This window comes from Nanorana parkeri, unplaced genomic scaffold (genome assembly GCF_000935625.1).
Source record: "Nanorana parkeri isolate BGI_ZX_2015 unplaced genomic scaffold, ASM93562v1 scaffold1491, whole genome shotgun sequence".
Taxonomy (NCBI): Eukaryota; Metazoa; Chordata; class Amphibia; order Anura; family Dicroglossidae; genus Nanorana; species Nanorana parkeri.
In genome coordinates, this window is record NW_017307759.1 from 35,726 (window position 1) to 45,688 (window position 9,963).

Genomic DNA, 9,963 nt, shown 5'->3' on the forward strand with positions numbered 1-9,963 from the left:
AATGAGTACAAGGAGGGGGGGGGGGATGGTAACCAATCAACATCCTTCTTTCATTATGAAAGCTTAATTCAATAAACTGACGAGAACAGCTGATTGGTTGCCATAGGCAACTGTCCCAGATTCTCTCTGCTCCAGTTTTTATGAATTACCCCCACTGGTTTCTGCAGAGGATGTTTGTGCAAGAAAGAGAAGGCGACTGATAGCACCTCTATTAAATTGGCTGTGAAGGTACATGGAAGTGTTTGTGTGTAGGGTGGGGGAGAGTGAAGAAGTGCACCATGGTAAGTGCAAAGAAAGAAAGTCAGTTTCCTCAGAGCCCACTGCAGAAGAAGTGACATAGAACACAAGTACAGTTTCCCAAAGTTTGTAAAAAAAAAAGAACCATTTAGGGCCTATTCACTCCCGATGTCTTTGTGGTTGTCCTTGGTTTTTTTTCCAGTGCAGCCCGAATGCAAGTCAAGTCAATTTGCCTGATCAGGGATGGGTTCAGTTGGTGTGCTTAAAAAAAAAAAAGTAGGGCATGCAGTACTTTTAATTTTTTTGTTATTTTCAGCGTACCGCTGTGACACTCGGTACAACTGCATTTCACCAAGGTGAGCCTATAGAACTGAATTAAATGTCACTTGTGATAGTCCAGTAAATTTCTAACAAAATAAAAGAATCAAAATAGTATGATGCTTCTCGATCGAGTGCATCAGCACTGTCGACGTAGCGCGGCTGCTGGTGTGAACAAGCCCTCAGCTGTGAGAGAATTCTGTGAAAATTGGTGGATAAAAAAATAAATCTAATTGAAAAGTGGTAGAATACCTAGGGAGTAGATTTAACTGTTGTATAATGAAAGTTCACTTGTTCTTAAAGTCAAGTTTAGCGCACCTTCTACCCATTAGAGAAAGCTAGATCATGTGACACTATGGTGAATTTATTTCTTTGGAAAAGCTACAATAAATAATATTGACCAAATAAGATTTGCCGATAATCATTTCATGAAGGTAATGCTAGTTACTCCCCTGCTTGATTATAAACAGACTTTTAATTGGACATATGGAAAGTCTGGTGACTGTCTCTGAGCACACATGCATTCATGTTTTAAAACCTCTATAAACAAAGCTTTCCAATCAGTTCATGAATAATTGTTAAAAATTGTTGGGTGGCAACAACAGATTGTCATGTACTGTACCGCTTTTAGCCGTTGAATGGCAGTTACTATAAATATTTATGAATGTACGTTTTTACTCTTCAGATGAGGAATATATTTTAACAAGCTCACTTCCAGCTATATTTTTGATTTTATATCCAGCTCCTGCGCCTCCTCCTTGTGTTAATTACCAACCAGACAGCAAGTTGCAGAAGATGGACTTCACCAATGATGAATTTATAGACATTGATGACAAGTTGACAGCTGAAGAACATGTAACATTTCTAGGTATGTAATTTCCTGAAAAAGTGTTTTTTTTTTCTCTTTCTGGTGTTCAACCCTCTCTCCTTTCTTGTACTATGTACTCCCATACAAGCAGTCCGCAGCCTATATAACCTCACCTCTTATCCTGATCCTCAGTTTTTTTCAGTGTCCTTAGCTGACATATTTTCTCTCTCTGAAAATCAGTATATATTACCGAGTGTTTTCTTTAAGTTTCCTGTGTCTGCTCCTTCACTCCTGACTGCTCCTTCAGCAAAAACACAGTTTCTGAATCGGCACCCCATGGTAAAAGTTTTGGGGGTCCTACCCAGACCCTGCAAGGACAGCGTCGGAAGAAGCAGGGCCAGCCTGTAATGTAACTTTTTAGCGCTGGACCCTGTGTGGGTGCCCACCTTGCACAACATGTGCAGTGTGGTGGGTTAGCTGCAGGGGGCTGTACAGGTCCAGGGCAGTGGTGTATTTCCCATTGGTGTGACCCTCGACCATTAAAACGTCTTAGGGGGTATGCTCACCCAAAATGAGTGAAGCCAAGTAAGCATTTCCTTATTTGGAGAAGATGTGGGAAGGTGGTGAGTGCTAACTCTTATCCTCCCATGTGTTACTCTGCTCCCTAGCTGGTGCCTCTTCTTGTTAGGACCAAACTTTTGTGTTCCCATACCCCATTAATTTGTTTTCACAATTTTGGATATTGCCTAATACTGCCTTCTTCCTCCTGTCCCTCTAGCTGGGTTGAGGAGGTGATTTATTTTGCCGTCTCTGGAGGTGCCAGGACAGTCTACTACACATGCTAAGTTTGTCCCCAGCGGCCACCTTGACAGTCATTCCTCCCAAAATAAACGGGTTGAGGTGGACACTGTTATTTCCCACTTGAGCAAGTCCTTAGCCATTCCTGTCAATGGTGTTCCTGCCTTCAGACATTGCGGGCATTTGGATGGCCTCATTGAGTCCTATTTTCCCTTATTGGGCCTATTCTCCAACCTGTGGTGGTGGATTTAGAAATCGGTCAAGCCTTGGCATTTTGGGCAAAGGTCTGGACTCTGTGCCTTCTGATCATGTCATGTCTAAAAGGCTAGGTCTCCTTCCAGGAGCTTTATGATATTGTGCCAGTTGTCCAGACTAGGTCTTATGTTGGTCCAGATGCGTAGACTCCTATGGCTGAAAAACCGGTTGGCAGAACCCGCCTGTTAGAAAACCCTAGAGAGACTTCCTTGGCTTCTATAGATATCAGCGATGCTTACCTGCATTTATCCATATTTACTGCTCACCAGTGTTTTGTCATAGGAAAGGAACATTATCAGTTTGTGGCTCTCCCATTTGTCCTCTCCACTGTCCCATGGGTGTTTGCAAAAGTATTGGCTCCAATACTGGCCCTGTTGCATCCTCAGGGGTTCACATGGTCGGTTATCTAGACGGTCTCCTCCTGAAGGCTCAGGCTGGTCTTGATCTAGTGTTGAACATTCGTGGGACTATTCTCCTGCTACAGCATTTCGATTGTATGATCAGCCACTGGAAGTCCTTGCGGTCCCTGTCTCACCTATATAAATAGCTGGGGCTTATTTTGGGCTGAATATGTATCCCTTTGAGGAAGCTTCAGTCTCTAAGGAGTTGGGTTCACTGTCTGGGCTCTGTCACGCCCCTCAATCTGCTCCCTCATGAGGGTCCTAGGAGTGATGATCTATACCTTCTAAGCAGTTTCATTTGCTCAGGCCTATTTATGACCACTCCAACTAAGCATTTTGCGCTTAAGGAACTTGCAGTCCCTCTCTTTGGATCATCCTATGCACTTTTCTCCAAAGGCAAGCCCATCTCTTAATAGTCAGAAGCTCATGTTCCCATTCTCTCAGCAGTATATATCCAAAGGATAGGAAATTGGCAGGCACATTCCTCAGCTGGCAGCAGTTTGGTCGGAGTATGGTCCCTGAACCTGTTAGTGGTTCAAATGATCTGCCAGCGTTGGGGTATTCTGGATCTATATCTACTACTGTCCAGAGTGTGGGACACAGAGATTCTCCGTCGGTGTTGGAACCACTGTGGAGGCTTCCCACTCTCCCGCACCTTCTATCCCAGGGTCCAGTCTAGAATGTTCTCTTTAAGCCAGATTTTAGTATTTCTACATTCCGGTTTACAGCAAAGCTCTGAGAACTATTAAGAGACCCATTTCACCTCTTATAGTTCTCTTTCAAGAGCCCTTAGCCTCTCATTCTCTGGTCAAAGACCTTTGTACAGGGTGTTGCTCATCTAGCTCCACAAAAATGTTGTCCTATTTCCGCATAAAATCTTAATTTAGTACTTTCCTATCTACAGAATCCTTCTTTCGATCCTGTGGGGAAAATAAGTTTGATTTTCTGATAGTTATTACCTCAGCTAGGAGAGTTTCTGAATTTGCGGGTGTATCCTGTAAGGAGCATTTTTTGGTCATGCATCATGGCAAGGTAGTTCTCCGGCCTAGACAGTTTTTACTACCCAAGGTGGTTTCTTCTTTTCACTTAATCAAAATATTGTATTGCATTTTTTCTTCCCTAACCCTCAGGATCCTAAAGAAGAATCTTTACTCTCCTTAAAGCCTTGCAAGCCTATCACAAAGTTACTTCTTCCTTCTGTCAATATGATCCATTGTTAATTATTGTTGAAGAAAAACTATATACAAATTTATACCATAAGAAATCAGCGGGGAATACAATCTTGGAAGCCAGTAGCGCCCACCCAAATTGTACTATTAGGGGTATACCTGTAGGCCAGGACATCAGAATAAGTCGAAATTACACCTTAGATAATTCCTTTCAGAAAGCAGCGGATGATTTCAGGAGGAGGCTGAAAGAATGTGGGTACAAACAAAGAAATCTATGTAAGGCGTATAATAAGGTGAAGTATATAAGATTACACCCAGTAGTGAAGAACAAACATAGGAGTTATGAGGACCAAGTTAGACTGGTTCTAAAATACTGTAATCAGCACAAAGATATTGAAAGTATTGTGGGTAAGCATTGGTCCATTTTTAATTTGGATAAAAGGATTTTTAAATTTGTTACGGAGATTACGCGGATAAATAATAGAAGAGCAAAATCTTTAAAGGATATGCTAGTCAATAGCGAATACAAGAAAGGAAAGACTGGGTCGTGTTGTAAATATAAGGGCACCTTTCAGTGCCAAAATTGTGGTTTCTGTAAGTTTATTAGGACAGATGAACATTTCTCCAGGAACTTACAGAAGCCCGTGATGAGCTTCACAAGGTCCTGCAAACTAAATACACACGCCCCCTGAACTATTTGTCCCAACACAACAATGAATTTGGCAGCAAACCTGGCAGACGCCTGGCCCATTTTATTTGCGCTCGTCAAAATGTCGGTTTCATCACCAAGATTAAGACCAAGACTGATGCCCTAACATTCTCCACCAGGGAATTAGCCCAGACCTTTTAGGAATGTTATGCTGACCTATATAGTACTAGGCCCAACCCCTCTACGCAGCACAACAAGTGACACGAGGATCTAATTCCCTCTTATCTTTCTAATCTTCCCTTCGCCCAAATTGACCAGACTGTGCTGACAGCACTGGCAGCCCCTTCATCTGAAGATTAAATTAGTAATGCTCTCCCTACCCGGCATGAATCCAGTCTGGTTAGGTGATATAAGTTGGGGTAGTAATGGTGCCAATCGGTTGGCCAAGACCTTAGCATATAATTCTCCGACGGGGAAGAGCCCTGGGCCAGATGGGTTCACACTCAAATATTACAAAACTTTCCAGCCTCTCCTCATTCCCCACCTCCACGAATACATTAACACGTTCCCCACAGGTGCTCCCCCAGCCCCGGCCACATTACACGCACACATCTCAGTCTTCCCTAAACCCGATAAGAATCAGTCTGTATGTGGCAGCTATAGACCCATATCTCTGCTAAACGCAAATATCAAATTATATGCTAAGGTCTTGGCCAACCGATTGGCACCATTACTACCCCAACTTATATCACCTAACCAGACTGGATTCATGCCGGGTAGGGAGGCCAGAGATAGCATGCAGCAGGCATTAACACTTATCTATCACGCTTCAACCTCGCCTCTATCGACTATGCTCTTCTCCACCGACACTAAAAAAGCGGTTGACAGAGTCAATTTGGACTACTTGGCCGCCACGCTCGAGCACATTGGGCTAGGCCCTAGAATGTTGCACTCAGTCAGGTCTCTCTACTGTCACCCCACGGCACAAATTAAGGTAAGCAACACTTTGTCCCCCACCTTTGAACTCTACAGTGGCACCTGTCAGGGATGTCCCTTATCACCTCTCCTATTTGCCCTGTCCCTGGAACCTCTACTCATCTCTATCAGAAACAACGTGAACATCAGGGAAATTGAAGTGCAAGGTTATGAACATACAATTGATGCCTACACCGATGACATCCTCTCTTTCGTTTGACAGCCCAGAATACCTCTCCTGACCCTTCTTAAGGAATTCGAACAATTCGGCCTAGTATCTAACTTTAAAATTAATCTCCATAAATCTGAACTATTGAACCTCACTGCCTCTCCCTCGGAATGCCAACACTAACTAAAACATTTAGGTATATTCCTGACCCACAAATTCTCAGACTTAATGTATTGTACCTATATTCCTCTACTGAATAATATAAAACTTGACCTATCTAGGTGGATTAATGACCGACCCTTCCTCACTTTGACGGGCAGGATCAACACCATCAAAATTAATTTAATGCAGAGGGTACTGTACATGCTGCAAACAATCCCTATCCCCCTCATTTTTATAAGCAAAACGGTAAAAGTAGGATAATACTTACAAAATAGTGGATGACAATGAGCCTTCAAAATCAAAGGTTGATCCTCATTTTAGCAAAAAAGCGCAAAACAGCATGTGAGAGCTGCACAGATAGTGTTCCTGTGTGCCAGCGCAGTATGCCTAAGTTTACGTGTGTCTAGGGACAATATTTATGCAGATTTTTCTAACCGATGACCTGTAGGGGGTTTTTAGAGCATCATTGATGCACTTTTCTGGGTTCGGAATTTTGTCACCTTTTCACTGACGCACACAATTTTTAACCTTACTCGTCGTAACCTCATCTTATATCGTGCAACATAAAAAATTGCAACTCCCACCATTTTATGCTACAGGGTGTTGACTTTCAGAACATATATAATATTTTGTGGGTTTGAAGTAATTTTCAGGCCTAAAATGTGGATTATATAATGTGTGCAAAAGACGAAAAAAGAAAAGACCTTGGCAGGAAAAGGGTTAAACAGGGCATTAGTGTCATACCCCCTCTAAACAAGTGTTGTAATCTTTCCTCATAGCTTAGGTCCTCCAGTCCCCTTATTAGTTTTGTTGCCCTTCTCTGAACTCGGTCCAGCTCAATATGCTAGTCTTTCCTTGCAGCAGTCTCACATTACATGTTATTGTGAAGTCTGCAGTCTACTAGGACCCCCACATCTTTTTTGACTTCCAATTTCTCTGGAGGAGCTCCCCCTAATGAGTAACTTCCATGCTTGTTTTTAACACCCAAATGCATAACTTTACATTTTTCAGTTTTAAACCTCATCAGCCATGCTGCATAATGCTGCTTTGTTTATTGTCGAGTTCGTTACCCTGCAAACGTTTTTTTTTTATTCTGTGCTTATTGATATAAAAGAACACAATCGGCTAAAGATGTGAAGAACATTACATTACAAAGCTCCCAACAACAGGGGGCTATATAACATTTGTTGACAAGACAACATATCAACCATTGTATAAAACACATTAATGAAAACATATTGTACATAATATACATCAAACTTCTGGAGCATATCCAGTTCAAAAGCACGCCTTTCAAAAAGGCTTGCCATCAGGACCGTATAATGAAAATAAAGGACACATCTACTTCCTATGTCCCTGGTAAAGCTACCTAACACCAAATAATTTATATGTTGGGAAAAATAAAAATACACTTATAGCATCCTGCAAGTGATTCCTATATAATACCAAATAAAATATATTATTAAAATATAAAAATTAGTGGGAAAATGAACTCTTCTCTTTCAAAACACAATACATTCTTTTGGCATCCTAGTAATGCTAACCCATAAGAGAAGAGGGTGTAATCCCACAAAGTTGTGGTATCTCCAGTACAGTTAAGCTAATTGACAAAACAAAGAATAAGGAAGAGACAGGGGAAGGAAAGAAAAGAGGAAAAAGTATTGTGGAGATGCAGTACCCTAGAGCCCACCCCCACCAGCCATTGAGATTCCAAGCATCCCAATCATCCAGGTATCAGTGAGGCAGCTGAGGCAGGCCCCAGAGCCTGTGTATAATTGGCTTATTTTGAAGTGAAACCACAGCATTCAGGTTAAACGATCCTGCTCCTCTGTGTTGCACAAGGAGGTGATCAAGTCTTCCAAACAATAGATCTCATCAATCACAGAGAGCCAGAGTCCCATAGTAGGGGGTCCAGATTGTCTCCACAACGATGGGATGCAGGATCCTTCAGCATTCAGCATGTGGATGGTCAGCAATGTTTTGTATTGTTTAATTGAGGACAAGCTCATATGCAAAAGGAAAACCACCTGGTCATCTGGCAGAGCCGTTTTACCAATCCGTTTATCACCGACCTCTCAGAGTCCCAGATAGGGTGGATATCGAAACATTGCCAAAAAACATAGTACCAGGTGCCTGGTTACATGTCCAGCAGGTAGGAGGGATTAAATGTAAGGGACTTGGTACAAACGGGTGAGTATTGTATAGTCCTGTTCCTGGTATTTACTCGCCATGGATGATCTATGGGCAAGGGACAGGTGCTCCTCTGTTGTTCTGTGTCAACGGAGGACAGAAGCGAACAAAGATGCTTGTAAATCATGGAGAAGGAATTAGTACTTCCTGATGACAGACTTAAACGTTGTGAGCCTTCGTGACATTCACCGCACCCTAGGCACAGAGACAAGAAATGTCAGTCTGACGATGATCCCTGCCAGTGCTAGAAAGAGAGCACTCCTTAGGCAATCTCACTGATATTAATAATTATCTTGCTGGACCAATACCGGGCATAACACAAACGCACACAGCACAACACACTGAGCATAACACAAACAAACACACAGGGCACAATGTGCACACACCACAAAAAACAGTGCATTACAGCATAACACACAGGGCATTACACACATTGCATTACACATACACATCATAACACACAGGGCATTACACATGCACACAGCATAACACACAGGGCATTACATATACACACACTTGCTCACATCAATACATTCGTGTCACCATACACATTCAAAACTGTATAGATCCTGTGGCACAGTAGGGGTTAATCACTGCTCTAACATCTGCAGAGTTTACTTACTGTCACAGCAGAAAGCTTTGGTTTCAGAGCCACGGCCCGGTTGCCCAGGGAAAGAGAGCTTGCACGGAGCATGTGCGAAGAGTTTCCAAGCAGCCTGGGCGCTTCCCCTAGTCAGCTCCTGCGCTCTGAGGAGTTGCTCATCCGTTCTGGGTCTGGACAAGCACAGCTGCTGCCTCTGTCCGTGACAGAGTGCCAGACTCAATAGCTCAATTTCCACTCACAGTTTTCACTTGCAATTTGCGAGGGGGCGAGTGGACATTTTTAGCCCTGCGCTATACTCAATCGTCCTGGCCAACCCGCACAGAGCTCCTGAAAAATGCTGCCTCACACTTCCATGTTCAGGACACAAATCCCCCCACCCAAACTTTTTTGTAAGCAGGAATACCAACCTCAGTATCTCTAATAAACAGGTTAAACAGCATTGGCCCCCAGACTGAACACTGGTGCACGCCATTTACAACCCTACAGGTGAAACTCGAATAATTAGAATATCGTGCAAAGTTCATTTATTTCACTAATGCAACGTAAAAGGTGAAACTAATATATGAGATAGACTCATTACATGCAAAGCAAGATAGTTCAAGCCGTGATTTGTCATAATTGTGATGATTATGGCTTACAGCTCATGAAAACCCCAAGAACCCCAAATCCACAATCTCAAAAAAGTAGAATATTACATGCAATCAATAAAACAAGGATTGTACATAAAACAATATCGGACCTCTGAAAAGTACAAGCATGCATATGTACGCAGTACTTGGTTTTGGCCCCTTTTGCAGCTATTACTGCAATTACTTTTGCACGATATTCTAATTATTCGAGTTTCACCTGTAGACCATTTAGAAAATGAGCTGTTCATCAATACTCAGGACAAATTCCTGTAGCCAGTTCTCTATCCATGCCCATGCCACAGGTGTAAGTTTTTTTTTCTGGTCCCGATTTAGTCACATTCAGTATTTCTACTCTATTTTGCCCTCTGAAGTTGCAGTGTAAAAGTTTGTTACCCTGCAAAGTTTTTAGTTGCAATAATTTTTTATTAATTTTTACTAGAGTGAAAAATAAAATTGTTCAGGTGTCACAGGAAATGTACGCAATAAGAAACAAATGGTGTAAAAAAAGATTACAGATGCACAAGACGGGGGATATTACATGTCTTCTATAATGGGTACATACAAGAATCCAAGAAGAACACAATGATAAGGCCGACCCC

At 42.3% G+C, this 9,963-nt stretch overlaps 1 long non-coding RNA gene across 1 annotated transcript in view; it reads left to right on the top strand.

Moving 5' to 3' along the window:
* Positions 1-1,312: 1,312 nt before the first annotated feature.
* The window catches only part of LOC108798505, a 26,409-nt gene continuing 17,758 nt past the window's right edge, over positions 1,313-9,963 (top strand). The window contains exon 1 of the long non-coding RNA XR_001941955.1: positions 1,313-1,423. This is a non-coding gene — a long non-coding RNA (uncharacterized LOC108798505). The remainder of the gene's footprint in view (positions 1,424-9,963) is intronic.